This window comes from Macaca nemestrina, chromosome 1 (genome assembly GCF_043159975.1).
Source record: "Macaca nemestrina isolate mMacNem1 chromosome 1, mMacNem.hap1, whole genome shotgun sequence".
Lineage (NCBI taxonomy): Eukaryota > Metazoa > Chordata > Mammalia > Primates > Cercopithecidae > Macaca > Macaca nemestrina.
Window position 1 is genome coordinate 13,292,541 of NC_092125.1, and position 15,591 is coordinate 13,308,131.

Below are 15,591 nucleotides of genomic sequence, written 5' to 3' on the forward strand. Positions count from 1 at the left end.
GGGTGGATTGCAAGGTCAGGAGATCGAGACCATCCTGGCTAACACAGTGAAACCCCGTCTCTACTAAAAATACAAAAAATTTAGCCGGGCATGGTGGCAGGCGCCTGTAGTCCACTCGGGAGGCTGAGGCAGGAGAATGGTGTGGACTTGGGAGGTGGAGCTTGCAGTGAGCCGAGATCGCACCACTGCATTCCAGCCTGGGTGACAGAGCGAGACTCCTTCTCAAAAATAAAATAAAATAAAATAAAATAAAATAAATAAAAATATGACAGTAGTTTTTAATTAAAATATTTTAAAGGTAACAGCAGGAGAAAAAAAAAAAAAGAAAGGTATATTTTAGCACAAAGCACGGGCAAAAAAAAGACACTAGGAGTTTGGTGAAAGTTTGCCACCAGAAGGCTAGTGGCAATATCTAAGCTTCAAACTCATTTTCTGGGCCAGGTACAGTGATTCATGTCTGTAAACCATGGCTTTGGGAGACTGAGGCAAGAGGATGCCTGAAGCCAGGAGTTCAAGACCAGCCTGGGCAACGTTAAAAAATTAGCTGGGCATGTTGGCTCATGCCTGTAGTCCCAACTACTTGGGAGGCTGATGCAGGAGGATCTCTTGAGCCCAGGAGATCTAGGCTGCAGTGAGCCATGATTGTGCCACTGCACTCTGGCCTGGATGACAGAGCGAAACCTTGTCTCTGAAAAAAGAACTCAGATTTTGGGGTTTAGTTCTATGTCCTCCAAGGACCGCAGCGTTCTCAAACCAAGAGTAATGATGGTCCTCACAAGGACAAACTTAGGTCCGCCCCCTCTGCAGAAGAATCAGGGAATTATGACTCATAGGAGCCACCACAAAATCACTAACTGGAAATCCTTGCTGCAGCTACACTGCAAAAGAATCGGACTTGATTTGCCAAATTCCCCATGTGATACAAGCGTGGCCACCTGCCAAAGAGCCAGAGGGAGAGAGGGCCACTCGCCTTCCTGGTGACACAGAGGTTTCCTAGCCCTGTTACCAAATGAAAAAGCAACGCAAGTGCTTCTAAGAAGCCATCCCAATGACCTTTTGACTTTGAGAAGAGCAGTCTTCACAGCAGAGGGTTTGGAGTTTTGGCCTCTTTCAGCAGTTTATTCATTCTTACATGGGAAAGTTGTATTCTGAGGTTTCTGTGGTGCATGAAGCTTTTGCCTTCACCATCTGTTCCTGTGTCTTCCCTGGGTGACATCAGAGTACAGCAGAAATTTCCCTTGCCATCTAATGGGGTTTTGGGCTGTTTGACTCAACCGTGCATGTTCCTCAATGCCAGGAGAATAATCCTACCCTAAGTCAGCTGAGCAGAAGCCAGGATCTAACTGCAAACAAGAGACCCGGCTTGCCTAACGGCATGGAAGAGACCAGTTTCATTGCAGCTACCTGGGAAGATGGTTGCTAATTAGCCTGCAACAAAGAGTTCCTTGCTCATCTAAAGAAGGTAATCACTGTTCAGGTAGGTTAAAGTGTTTCTGAGACTTTTCAGTGCCAGCCGAGAGCATGGGCGGCTTAGGAGGGCAGGCTGGGTGCAGACTGAGAGCTTTAAGTACCACAGAAAAAGGTGACTGGTGGATGGATTCCTGGCAGTCCTGTTGCCTCCAGGAGCTGGCCCCTGCAGACTACTTGCTCAGAGAGTGGCCAGGACTGCAGAGAAACCGTAGGGGAGAGTATTTGAGGAGGGAGAATATGGATACTTTTCTGGAGTGGGGTGAGCCAAAGACATTCATTGGAGAGATTCCAATCTGATTCTCGGGTGCCAGTAAAATTGAGATTATTTGTCTGGGTCATGGCGTAGTTATAAGGACTCACTCAGTACACGTGTGCAGATGGACTCATGTGGGATGTTTTTAGACAAGGCACATGAAACTGAACATATCCAACATGGACTTACTCTTTCTCTCCTTCTCACTTCTCACTGCTAGCCCTCCCGAACCCTTCAGCCTCTGTTATATTTCTGATCTATGCTAAGGCTATCTCACACCCTTAGGTTTCACTTGCCACCTCTCGTAGGTTCCTACACCCTCTTAACGCCTCTCTCAGTTTCCACATACCCTCAGCTGGGGCCCTCATCATCTTTCTCTTGGGCTATTGCAAGAGTCTCCTCACCATTGTTTCTGCCTCTAGTCCCTTTCACCTCCAATCCTCTCTTCATGCAACTGCCCACATTCTCTTTCTGAAATGCAAGCTTGGTCATATCTCCAGCTTAATGGACTCCAGGAGCTTCCCAGTACCTATGCAATGAAGTCCAAAGCTTCTGCATGGCACGCAGGAGCTTTCAAGATCGGCTCCCTCTGCCATCACAGCTTTATCTCCAGCAAGAGTCCAGGACTGTCATCACCTGGATTACCTGCTGTTCTCCTAACATGACCTTGGAATTGCCTCCTTACTTCCTATGCTATTCCCTCAGCCTGGAATATCTTTCTCTTGTCCTGCCTGACAAACTCCTCCTCTTTTTTCAAGACAAAGCCACCTCCTTTGTAAAGCCTTCCCCATCCTCCTTCCTCCAGATCTGGATTAAGTATTCTGCCTCCTATTCGTGTGTGTATGTGTGTGTGTGTGCATGTGTGTGTGTGTGTGTGTGTGTGTATGTGTGTGTGTGTGCATGTGTGTGAGTGAAAGAGAGACAGTGTGTGTGTGTGTGAGAGTGTGTGTGTTTAAATATACATAACATAAAATGTATCATTTTAACAATTTTTAAATGTACAGTTTAGTGACATTAAGTACATTCACATTCTTGTGTAACCACCACTACTATCCATTTCCAGGACATTTTAAACTTCCCCAGCTGAAATTTTATACCCATTAAACACTAACTCCTCATTTCCTTCTATCCTCCAGCTTCTGGCAACCACCATTCTATTTTCTGTCTATGTGAATTTGACTACTCTATATACGTTATATGTAGGGTTTGTCCTTTTGTGATAGGTTTTTTTCACTTAGCATCATGCCTTCAAGATTCATCCATGTTGCAGCACGTGTCAGAATTTCTTTTCTTTTTAACATTGAATAATATTCCATTGCATATATGTATATATGTACGTATATGTAAATATATATATACACACACACAGTGACATATATATGTGTGTGTGTATATCTATATAACACGTATCACATTTTCTTTATTCATCTATCAATGGACACTTGCATTGCTTCCCCTTTGGCTTTTGTGAATAATGCTGCTATGAACATGGGTGTACCAATATCTCTTTGGGATCCTGCTTTCACTCTTTGATATGTACCAAAAGTGTAATTGTTGGATGGTATGGTAATTCAAACCCCTATTATTTTTCCTCAAAGCTGATTGTGCATGTTAAATATGCATCTTCAATGTGGTAATGTAGCTATATACAAATTCCCAAGGAGTAATTTTAGATAATTAAAGTACAACAAAGACTCTGCAAAGAACATCTGACTCTTCCTTGTGGTAAAAGTATGTTTTCCACACAGAGGAACTTGCAAACCTGTTGAAACGTGACAGTGTGAATAACACTTGCAATCTAAAATTAAACTCTGGCAAAATACTTCTAAGGAGAAAATCCTTTTAAGAATACCAGTGGGTAAGTTTTGTAGTTATCACTTTGTTATGACCTGCTTGGGAATTTGGAGTTAGGAACCCCAGTTCCAGCCCTGCCCTGCACATCATGTTTAGCAAGTCACTTAATTTTCTAGGCTGATTTTACCTTCAGTAAAATAACAAGCACCCCTTTACATTCATGATAATAAGGCAACCCAAGTGAAAGCATTCTGGTAACCTCAAAAAAGTGAGATCATCTGAATTATCACAATGACCAGCATCCCATGTAATGCTAGGGATCCTTTCCTTTTATTGCAGACTCAAATGGCAGTAAATTGGACTCATGGTCCTCTCTCAAAGGAAGCTAAATTGAATTCTTTTTTTTTTTTTTTTTTTTTGAGACAGGCTCTGTCACCCAGGCTGGAGTGCAGTGGTACGATCTCAGCTCACTGCAATCTCCACCTCCCGGGTTTAAGCGATTCTCCTGCCTCAGCCTCCCAAGCAGCTGGAATTACAGGCGCCTGACATCATGCCCAGCTAATTTTTGTATTTTTAGTGGAGATGGGGTTTCACCATGTTGGTAAAGCTGTTCTTGAACTCCTGACCTCTGGTGATCCACCCACCTCAGCCTCCCAAAGTGCGGGGATTACAGGTGTGAGCCACCGTGCCCGGCCGCTAAATGGAATTCTTTAAGGGACAAAATGCAGCAATACTTGATCTTCCCATTTGCGTAAGAAAAATCTTTGAAGATGAAGTAGAATCGTGGGGACATTTAGGGTGATAAGATAAGTGCTGGTGGGATTTTAAAACATCGCAATTGAGGAGACAGTTTTCCATGAAAAAGGAATAGGCACAGAGAAGGAAAGCCCTGAGGCAAGAATAGAAAAAATACTCTTGGTAAAAACAGACAGAAAGTCCTACATGGTATGTGTACATTCCATCTAGGCAGTATCGGTTATAGCATTAGAATAAATACCCTAACCCACTTCCCATGATTCTTTCTGGTTTGCTGTACATATCAGGTGTGGCAAAGACGTGTGTATAGTCACTGTTATGATGGTGTCAAATGATGACACTTTTACTGAGTAATAAATCAACACGGGATCCTTGACTTAGAATAACTGACTAATCAACTTACTTGTACATCTTCCATTCTTACTTGTACCACCTCCATTCTTACTGTCCGTGTTTTCAGAATGTCTATGCTATTGATTCGCCACAAGGGAAGGCAGTATAAGGCAAGTCTACTGAGTTTTTTTCACATATATTGCTAAACTAATATTGAGTGAGATATAGTCTTCCTTCTTCTCTGAAATTGAGGAAGTGGTCAATACAAAAAAAAAAACAAAACATGTTTGAGACAATTAGAGAATTCAGATGGCCTAACTAATGACTTATAAATACAAGACATAAAAGGTATAGTGCTGTGCACGTAATTGCTGATAACTCGAAGAAAAACGAGACAAGAGTTTGCTCTTCTGAGAAACTTAGATCCATTCTCAGTCTGGGCATGGTGGCTCACACCTGTAATCCCAGCACTTTGGGAGGCCGAGGTGGGCAGATCTCCTGAGGTCAGGAGTTCGAGATCACCCCGGTTAACATGGTGAAACCCCGTCTCTACTAAAAATACAGAAATTAGCCGGGCGTGGTGGCGCGTGCCTGTAATCCCAGCTACTTGGGAGGCTGAGGCAGGAGAATGACTTGAACCCAGGAGGCAGAGGTGGCAGTGAGCCGAAATCGTGCCACTGCACTCCAGCCTGGGTGACAGAGTGAGAGTCTGTCTCAAAAGAAAAAAAAAAAAAAGAAAGAAAGAAAGCTAGATCCATTCTCAGAGCTTTCAGTTTATGGTTCCATATTTCTCTGTTTTAGAATGCTCAGAAATAGCCTGGAAAACTGAAAGGCAGTCAGTATGTAATAAAAGTGGCATTTCTGATTAGAGGGGAAAAGATGAGTATAATGAATGGGTTAAAGGAACAGACTATGTATCTGGAGGAAAATATTTTTCCCTGTTCTCTTTCCCTTCAAACAGTGTCCTCCACAAACGTTGTCAGGTGTCTGGTTAGGGAACCAGTTAACACAGGTAGCACCTGGGATGCTACTCAGCAGTTCTTGAGGTGAATATTGTTGGCAGGCAACCATTCCTGCCATATGCTCCCTCCTTTTGCAAAACCAGTCCCCAGTGGCCAAAGATTTGTCTTGCCTTCAGATATCTATTATATGCCCGCCTTGGTCAGAATTCACCCCCATACCTGCAAATGTATTCTCCCCAGTTATAAATGCTCTAATATCATTTCTGCGTATTAAAAGTCAGCCACAAGTGGGTAGGGATACTCACCTCATAGTTGTCTTCAATGTGTGAAGAATGGCTGATAGTGGTGGTTTACACCTGTAATCCCAGTGCTTTGGGAGGCTGAGATGGGAGGACTGCTTGAGCCCAGGGGTTTGAAGTTACAGTGAGCTATGATTGCACCCAAAACTCCAGACAGGGCTATAGAACAAGACCCTGTCTCTTAAAAAAATGTGTTACCTATTGGGTACAATGTTCACTACTCAGGTGATGGGTACACTAACAGCCCTGACCTCACCACTACTCACTATATCCATGTAATACAATTGCATTTGCACCTCTAAATCTATAAAAAAAATTTTAAAAAATATTAATGTGCGAAGAACTGTGTTCATTGGATTGCCTAAGCCCAGCATGGTGGGCGGCAAGCACGGGTTAAAAGCCAAGTTTCCAACAATTAGCAAAGGCACAGCTGCCAGTAAATATGGTGTTGTCTGTATCCCATCAGGAAACCCTTGCTCTCCTATTAGACCTAATTATCAGTCAGCAGCTGAGTTCCAAAAATGGTGCTATGGGTTTGGCAGGAAACAAATCAGGAGAGGTTATCCTGCTGGGTGAGAGGTCCTGTGACGGTGTTTTACAATACATTTCCTGGTCAGCTATTACTGTGATTTGGTGACCTCAAAATCTTGGCTGGTGCTTTTGTGTCTGGAGGAGGAACTTGGGCAGTAGAAGCCACAATGGCAGAAGCAGGGCAGCCATCATTATTTTTACTTCAGGTTGCTAGTATCTGACTATTAGGGAACATGTGTCCAAGGAGGTGGAATCAGGGAGAATGGGATAGAAGGGGGAGTATCTTCTTGAAATCACACAGAATTCAGGAGAAGCTGAGTTCAATGGCAGCTTGCACACCCGCCACAGAGTCCACTTGCAGAGCTAGAGTTGCTCTGCCACAAGCCACTCCCTCATTGCTCAGAGTGGGAATGCAATTTGCCAGGACTACCTCCTGGCCTGGAGTCCCCCGTGCAGCTGAAGGCGGAGTTCACCCGCCCCTGGGGATGTGGCCTTGGGGCTTTGCCGATTACGCTATCCTACCTTGCCAACATGTGCGAAGTGACAGGATGATTTTTAAAACTATAAAGATCCAGAAGATTACATTATTAAGTGGGCCCAGACATGTTTAAATGCCTTGCATATTTGAGGCCCTTCCCAATTCACAAAGGTGATTTGATACATCTTATCTGAGTCAACGGTCTTCCTCAGATTTCTAGAATCTAGTAACACCCTGTTGCCCTGTCGTCTTGATATTATATTTCAGTGATTGGTTTTCCAACCTAATGTCTGCATTTGCTCCAATATCAATGTGGGTTTTAGATTTATTATTATTATTTTTTTGTGGCAGACATTGTCAGATACTTCAGAATAGATCACACATTTTATTTTCCATAAGATGACCCACCTGGGCTACATCTACACTGCTAAGCGATACAATTGTCTCAGAACTGTACTCACGGAATAGAAACATTAAAAAAAAAAAAAAGTTGACCAGCCAGGCGCGGTGGCTCACGCCTGTAATCCCAGCACTTTGTGAGGCCAAGGTGGGCGGATTACCCGAAGTTGGGAGTTTGAGATCAGCCTGATCAACATGGAGAATCCCCATGTCTAACTAAAAATACAAAATCAGCCGGATGTGGTGGTGCATGCCTGTAATCCCAGCTACTCAGGAGGCTGAGGCAGGGGAATTGCTTGAACCTGGGAGGCGGAGTTTACGGTGAGTGGAGATTGTGCCATTGCACTCCAGCCTGGGCAAGAAGAGTGAAACCCCATTTCCAAAAACAACAACAACGGCAACAACAACAACAAAAAGTTGACCATAAGTGAACTGTTTACAAACTGAATTCTGTGTTCCCATGATTCCCATATTTCCTCCTCTGATGTCAGCACAATCTGGGGAGGGAGAAGGATTTTTCTTCCATCAGAGGCTCCAGAAAACACCTGATAGACTGAGTGACCTCTCTCTCTCATGGCTGGTGTGTGGTGCTGGCCCCTCTGGATAGCAGGACAGGGCCATTCTCTTTTCTCTGGTGTAACCACCCTGTTATATGGATAGCATATCAGTGCTGACTTCGACCAGGGATCCCACAGACATTTTAGGGAAAATAAGCCTTTCTGTTTTAAATCTCAGATGCTTTTGTCCAGGACTGGACATAGAAATATCTAGGAAACAGGTAAGGAGCAAATCTGGATGCCAGACCCTCTGTTGTGCTTACAATCACCTGCTCCATTCTGCAACCCAACTTTTATTATCAGATAAGCTTTTGTACCTGGGAAGTTCTGAATGAGAGTTCTTCAGTCACTCATCTGAACCAATGCCTGGGGTTGCCCCACCAGGACCCCTATAACTCAGACCATCTAAATTCTAGTGGTAAACATAGGTTAAGCTTAAAGTGGACCATGCTACACTAATATTCAGTTTCGATTCCAAATATGACAGGCCTGTGCCTCTCAAATTAGCTTATGTAGTGAGCTGGGCAAATGATTGTGTCATTTTTACTAGTTTAGTTTCTCTTTGCAGAAAACAGCACTTTCCGAACAAACAGGATGTCACATCATAGTGCACACAGAAGTCAAATACTCCGATCTCCCAGGAACAAAAAATCAGAATTTAAATAAAATCTCCCCAAATATGAGAATCAGCTCTAGCAACTGTTGGCCATGTGGCTACAGATCATAGAGAATTCATTCAACTATTTGTATTCTTCTGTGTCATCAGCTTCCTCGTTTATCTAAAAAATTAATTGAGCAACTGCTATCTTGGGCACTTGGGAACACAAAAAGTCAAAATGCAGTTCCCACAACTTAATAAACTCAAAGTGTATTTGAGAAGACAAACTGTTTTTTTTTTTTTTTTTTTTTTTTTTTTTTTTTTTAAAGAAAATAACAATAGTAATACTGTGGGAAGCAAGAGAGGGAGGGAAAACTATATTGGATTGTGTTTTGGTTTTTTGGCCACGTGGGATGTTCTTTGCCTTTTAGCAGATAAAAAAGAAAATGCTGCCACCATGCCTGGCTAATGTTTGTATTTTTAGTAGAGTTGGGATTTCACCATGTTGGCCAGGCTGGTCTCAAACTACTGGACTCTAGTGAACCACCTGCCTCAGCCTCCCAAAGTACTGGGATTACAAGCATGAGCCACCATGCCCGGCCTAGAAAAAGCATATTTTAATTTAAATCCTAACTCATAAATAGGGAAAGATCATGCCTTTAGTACATTCAATGCAGTTTGTTTGTTTTTGTTTGTTTGTTTGTTTGAAACAAAGTCTTACTCTGTCGCCCAGATTTGAATATCATACCTCACTACAAGCCTCAAACTCCTGGGCTCAAGTCATCCTCCTGCCTCAGCCTCCCATGTAGCTGGGACCACAGGCGTGTGCCACCATGCCTGGCTAATTTTTTACTTTTGTAGAGATAGAGTCTCGCCATGTTGCCCAGGCTGCAGCACAGTTCTTATGCAGGTATAGGATGAAAACTAATTTAGACAACCAAGCAATTGTGTGGGGCAGGACTCCTTCCATCAGCATGACGTGGCTGTCCCATGGCTTAGGGTAAATTTTTATCCTTTGGTGTCTGGTCCTTATTAAAACAGACTCTCCACCAGCCACTCTGGAGAATCAGAATAACTTGTTATTATAGTTATGAAATGCTTAATCAGCATCCCACTAATTGCCACACAATAGGCCCAAGATATTTGTCCCAGGATATTTAACATGTGCTTTGAGGTTTTTCAATAAGTGATTGGACATTGTAAGAGACATAGAACATGCCTTAGTTAAAAATGACTGTAGGAAATAGGGAACAGTGATCTATGCAGCTACAGTGGGAGCAGGGGGAAAACACAAATCATCTTCCTCCACCCTCCTGTCTGCCTTGCCAGCATCACTCTCAGCCTCCCTGAATTGTGGCCTTGACTGTTTCACTTTGGAAAAGATCTTCAAACCACCGTGATCTTTCCCACCAGGCTTTCCCCTGCTGTTCCCTCTATTTTAGGAATAGAGCGAACAAAATGCACTTTAATGTGCATGTAAATCACCCAGGGATCATGTTAAAATGCCAAGCCTGACTCAATAAGTCTGGGGCATGGCCTGAGATTCTGTGTTTCTCTCAAGCTCCCAGGTAATGCTGATGCTGCTGGTTGGAGGAGGAGCCTGGGTTTGGAACACCCTTGCTGTCTATCCTAGCTCAGCTGTCAGTTGTTTCTGGACACATAGATTTTATGCACACACGTCTATGCATACACACGCACATACAAATAACAACCATATCAACACCACCAACAAAACAACAAACCCTTTCAGGGACCAATCAAATGTCCAACTCTTAATTGTCAACTGATTGGTCCAGAAAGGCTATTTGAGATATCCAAACTGTTATTTCTGTATCATAAAAGGAAGATTATTTAAATTCTCCAAAAGTAGGAAGGGCTTAGTTTCAGAATAAAGGACAGTCCTTTGGATAAAATTAGCTTTATGAAAAACCCACTGCATTACTCTTATTTTAAAAAATTTATCCTAGACTGGAAGTGCTTAAAACATTAGGAAAAACTGGTCTGCTCAAAGCCCGCTGAGTGTTTGCATCTCAAGTTTAGAGGTTGCCTTTCCAAGAAGCTTTTTATGATCCCGGGATGGGGGTTGGATGTTCCTCGGTGTTGCTCCAGAGAATCCTACGTACAATGTTGCCATAACCTTCATCTCCCTCTACTATAATTGCTTGTTTACTCCTCTGGAGTCCAAGCAGAACCAGAATGTCTTTCATTCCAAAGCCTTGAACATTGCAAGTATACAGAAAATACCCAATAACTAAATGAAGGTCTGAAATAACAGATCAATCTTGCAATCTTACTACTGTAGTGGATTCTGCATGTAGGACTAGGTAGAGTTGGAGACATTTTTTGAAATGGTGCAAAATTGTGGTGTTTATAGAATGGTGAAGTGTACATACTCAGAAACTTTTTATGTAGTACCATTTTTCGAGAAGGCAGTGAAACACACATATATATCTTTACCTGTTCCTTACCTTGACTCTGACTCACCCTTTTCAACTGCTGTTTTGAAGTGGTCAAGTGATACTCTGTTCTGTGCATCTGCTGAGAACTTATACTATCTGTGTTTTTCCATATCCTTCTGAATGAGTAACCAAGTTTTAGCGAGTCCTTGTAATTTTTAATCTGCTCAGATAACCTGGGCTCTTGGCTTTATAAACAGGAATGAATAGGAAACCTGTATTTCAAATGATAATGTTTCTTAATTTCCTTGCACTTCTTAGCCTGTCTATTGTGTAGGACAGATTGAGTTTGCTCTTCCAAAATAAACAGCTAGTGTGGTTTCAGGTGAAAGTTACTCAGAAATGTGTAGACTGCAGGAATATATTGGGAATTAAGATAGATAAATATTGGCTGTTAAAGTTAGTAATGCCAAGTAAACCACTTGGCTAAGAATTATGCTCAATAATGGACCCAAATTCCTCTTTTTTCAATGATAGTGGTGGTGATAGTAATAATAGCACAATAATAACCACAACTCTGTGTATTTGTGTGTGTGTGTCTACTAAAACACCTGTGGGCATGTCCGTCAATTACCAATGATTGTCTCCAGGGTGAGATCATGGAATACTTCCATTTCCTACATTGTATATTGTATATTTCTCTAGTGTTTGAGTTTATTACTATAGCATATATTTTCTGTTGTAAGCAGAAAAACAGGTCAGAATTTTTAAATGGGAAAAAAAAACTTGTATGAGAATTAACGACACTGTTACCCACAAATACAGTCTTTCTACATATGAAAGTAGAACACTAAGACACATTCGGCCTGAGGTTTCCACAGGAGAGGGGAAGTTTCAGTTGTGTTAACACTTTTGGTTGGTTGGAAAGGTCACCTCAAGGAAATAATTTTTGATGTTTATGTCAGGACTCAACGCAATACCCCAAAGTTTGGTGCCTTGGCATGCTGAGTACTTTGAACGAACTGCAGGAAACCAAGAGAGCCTCAGAAGCAAGATCTGTTTCACCTTCTCTCCCCCTCCTTTCTCCTGCTTCTCTTTCTCCTTCAAGATAGGCCGTGGAAACTCTAAGGCAAGCCATAGAAAGTAGAACTCCTCCACCACAAAGCAAGCCATAAACCTGAAAATATTATTCTTTTTCTTTTTTTTTTTTTTTTTTGAGACTGAGTCTCGCTGTGTTGCCCAGGCTGGAGTGCAGTGGCCGGATCTCAGCTCACTGCAAGCTCTGCCTCCCGGGTTCATGCCATTCTCCTGCCTCAGCCTCCCGAGTAGCTGGGACTACAGGCGCCTGCCACCTCGCCCGGCTAGTTTTTTGTATTTTTTAGTAGAGACGGGGTTTCACCGTGTTAGCCAGGATGGTCCCGATCTCCTGACCTCGTGATCCACCCGTCTCGGCCTCCCAAAGTGCTGGGATTACAGGCTTGAGCCACCGCGCCCGGCATATTATTCTTTTTCTTCCCAACTTTCTTTTTGTTTTTTGAGATGGAGTCTCGCTCTGTCACCCAGGCTGGAGTGCAGTGGTGGGATCTCGGCTCACTGTAACCTCCGCTTCCCAGGTTCAAGGGATTCTCCTGCTTCAGCCTCCTAAGTAGCCGGGACTACAGGCGTGCACCACCACACCTGGCTAATTTTTTATATTTTTAGTAGAGATAGGGTTTCACCGTGTTGGCCAGGCTGCTCTTGAACTCCTGAACTCAAGTGATCTGCCCGCCTCCCAAAGAGCCGGGATTACAGGTGTGAGCCACTCTTTCTCCCCAACTTTCTGTATAAAAGCTGGCCATAAAAAAATTCTCTGACCTCCCCTGTTGGATGATTCTAGGTCATAAGACCTTCATTCCAGAGGCATCCTGCCCTGTATCCGGGAAGAAGGAATGCTGCATAGAGGTGCCAAGAAGAATCGGAACAGACAGGCATTGCTGGATTCCCCCTCAGTCTGTTACCATGAGATCAGACTCCTTTGTCCAATCACATTTCTATAGTGCTGTCAATTCTTCATTGATTCTAAGCAGAAAAACGGGCAGTTATCCTTGGGTCTTCTGGTCTTCATTTCTAAAGTCTTTCAGGTTACATAAAACTTTTTTTTTTTTTTTGAGACAGAATCTCACTCCGTCGCTCAGGCTGGGGTGCAGTGGTGTGATCCTGGCTCACTGCAATCTCTGCCTCCCAGTTTAAGTGATTTTCCTGCTTCAGCCTCCCGAGCAGCTGAGACTACACACACGTGCAACTACGCCTGGCTAATTTTTGCATTTTTAGTAGAGACTGGGTTTCACCACATTGGCCAGGCTGGTCACAAACTCCTGACTTCAGGTGATTTACCCACCTCGGCCTCCCAAAGTGCTGGAATTACAGGCGTGAGCCACTGTGCTTGGCCCCATGTTATGTAAAACTTTGATTAAATAAATTTATATATTTTTTTCCCTGTTAATCTGTCTTTGTTTTATTTCAGAGCCAGCCAGGAACCCTAGGAGGGTCGAGGAAACTTTTCCTCCCCGACGTGTATAAATCTCTTAATCCAAGGACATGAGAGTTTTTGAGTAAAATATAGATACTGTCACCAGAAAAGGAGTCTTGTCCCAGACCTCAAGAGCAGGTTTTTGGATCTTGCACAGGAAAGAATTCAGGGTGAGCTGCAGAGTATAGTGAAGTTAAGATAGTTTATTAGAGACTACTCAGTTGCAGAGTAGGGTGTCCTCAGAAAGCAAAAGGAAGAACTCACTACCTTAAACGTAGTGCTTGCTTATATAGGTTGTTAAGAATAGTGTACTTTATTACAAAGGCTTGTGATCAGCTTGTGACATGCTATTAGTATTGTTATTTTCCTATGTTACTATTGAATTCAGCAAGAATTAATGAGTGTATTATATTATAATCTTTAAAGCAAAACCTAGTCTTAAACTAAGAATACTTTTTGTTCTTAAAGTACTAGGACAGTTCCATAAATTCTGGGTCTTTAATTAGTTATTAGCATCATTAACTCATTCCCTCAACCATAAACATCTTGTGACCAACCGTGCCCAAGCCCTTGGCAATGTAACACAGCAGGTTTGGCTTTATCTGGCCTTTATTCAAGATGGAGTCACTCTAGTTAGGACACCTCTGACAATACTTTTAGGGATTTCAAATGCTATCAGTGATTTAGTAGAGAAAATTACATGAAAGAATCATAATACAACCAAATCTGATAACTTTTGCAAAATGAAGTGGATGTTGGTAACAACTTAATGAAGACATTAATTACGAATTGACCTCTTCAATAAAGTTTCAAGGTGGCTACCAAGATGCACCATTTTAAAAGACGTATATGCATCCTAATAAGGTAAAGCACTTCAAAATTAAATTAAAGTGATACTCAAAATTAAATTGATACAGGTCTTTAGTCAAATGCATAATTTTATTCATCTGTATAATTCCGGCCTTCTTGCTATTGCTGAAATCACAGTCTTGTATTCCTCTACCACTTCACAAATCCATTTCTGTTCCCATGCATTGTAGTAGACAGTGAGATTGTCCAGCTCCAAAATTATGGTCAACTTACTGTTTGGATATTCATTTGAATTTTCAACAAAATTTTCTTAATTTAACTATTTATCCAAATATTTACTGAGTGCCTACTAAGTGCCAGGCACTGTTCTGGTCCTTGGGATACAACAGAAATAGAACAAAGATTGTTGCCCTTGTGGAACCCATAGTCTAAACGGGGGTGACAATGAAAATAAGCATAAGAAATAGACACATTATATAGTATGTCAGAAGCTGATGGGTGCTATGAAAGAGCTGATGTTTAGAGTTACAGGTTACACTGTGATAAAAGAAACACTTCAACTGAATTAAATTTAAAGTTCAACCGAGCAACAAATGATTCATGAATCAGGCAGCCTTTTGAGCCAAGGGAGGCTCCAGTGCAGCCACGCGGTGGGAGATTTATGGACAGAAAAAGGAAAGTGATGTACAGAAAATGGAAGTGAGGTACAGAAACAACTGGATTGGTTGCAGCTCAGCATTTGCCCTATTAGAACACAGTTCAAACAGTTGGCTACATTTGATTGGCCAAAACTCAGGAATTGACACAGTTGTGGGCTACGGCCTGTTTACACCTTCATTTGTTATAGTTCAGGATATACAGAAAAACCTTTAGGCTGAACTTAAAACATGCAAGGAGGCAGTTTTAGGCTAAACTTGATTTAACAACTGTGTCAACTCTCACCAATGCCACCACGCCCTCCCCCAAGAAGTGACAATGTTTTTAAATACAATTATTTTAGGGAACATTTGTGAGATGAGGTCCATTCATGTGTGGGGTCCAGGGCAGAGGCCCCTCTTACCTACTTTAAGGGCAGTATTGAGGGTAGACCTCATTGAGAGGTGAAATTTGAGCAAAAACATGGAGGAGATAAAGGAGTTACAACTGCAGCCAATGTGGAGAAAACAAATTTCAAGCAGAGGCGCCAGTCAGTGCAAAGTTCTTAAAGCAAGACTGTATCTGGCATGTCTGGTAAACAGTAAAGAAGCAGGTATGTAGGTAGTGATGGGAGAGTAGAAAGAGACGAAGTTATGAGGAGCCAGATGGTATAGAGCTCTGTAGGCCATTGTAAGGACTTTGACTTTTATCTGAGAGAAGTGGAGAGCCAATACAGAGATGTGACATGATTTGATTTATATATCCATTTAGTCATAATACTTTTTAAAGGTATTTTGGAGAATAATTAAA

At 42.3% G+C, this 15,591-nt stretch overlaps 1 long non-coding RNA gene across 1 annotated transcript; it reads left to right on the forward strand.

Annotated features, from left to right (window-relative positions):
- Positions 1-832: 832 nt before the first annotated feature.
- Positions 833-13,308, forward strand: LOC139357347 (uncharacterized). Its single transcript, XR_011610338.1, has 2 exons — positions 833-1,477; positions 12,703-13,308. It is a non-coding gene; the product is annotated as an uncharacterized lncRNA (long non-coding RNA).
- The last annotated feature ends 2,283 nt before the right edge of the window (positions 13,309-15,591 follow it).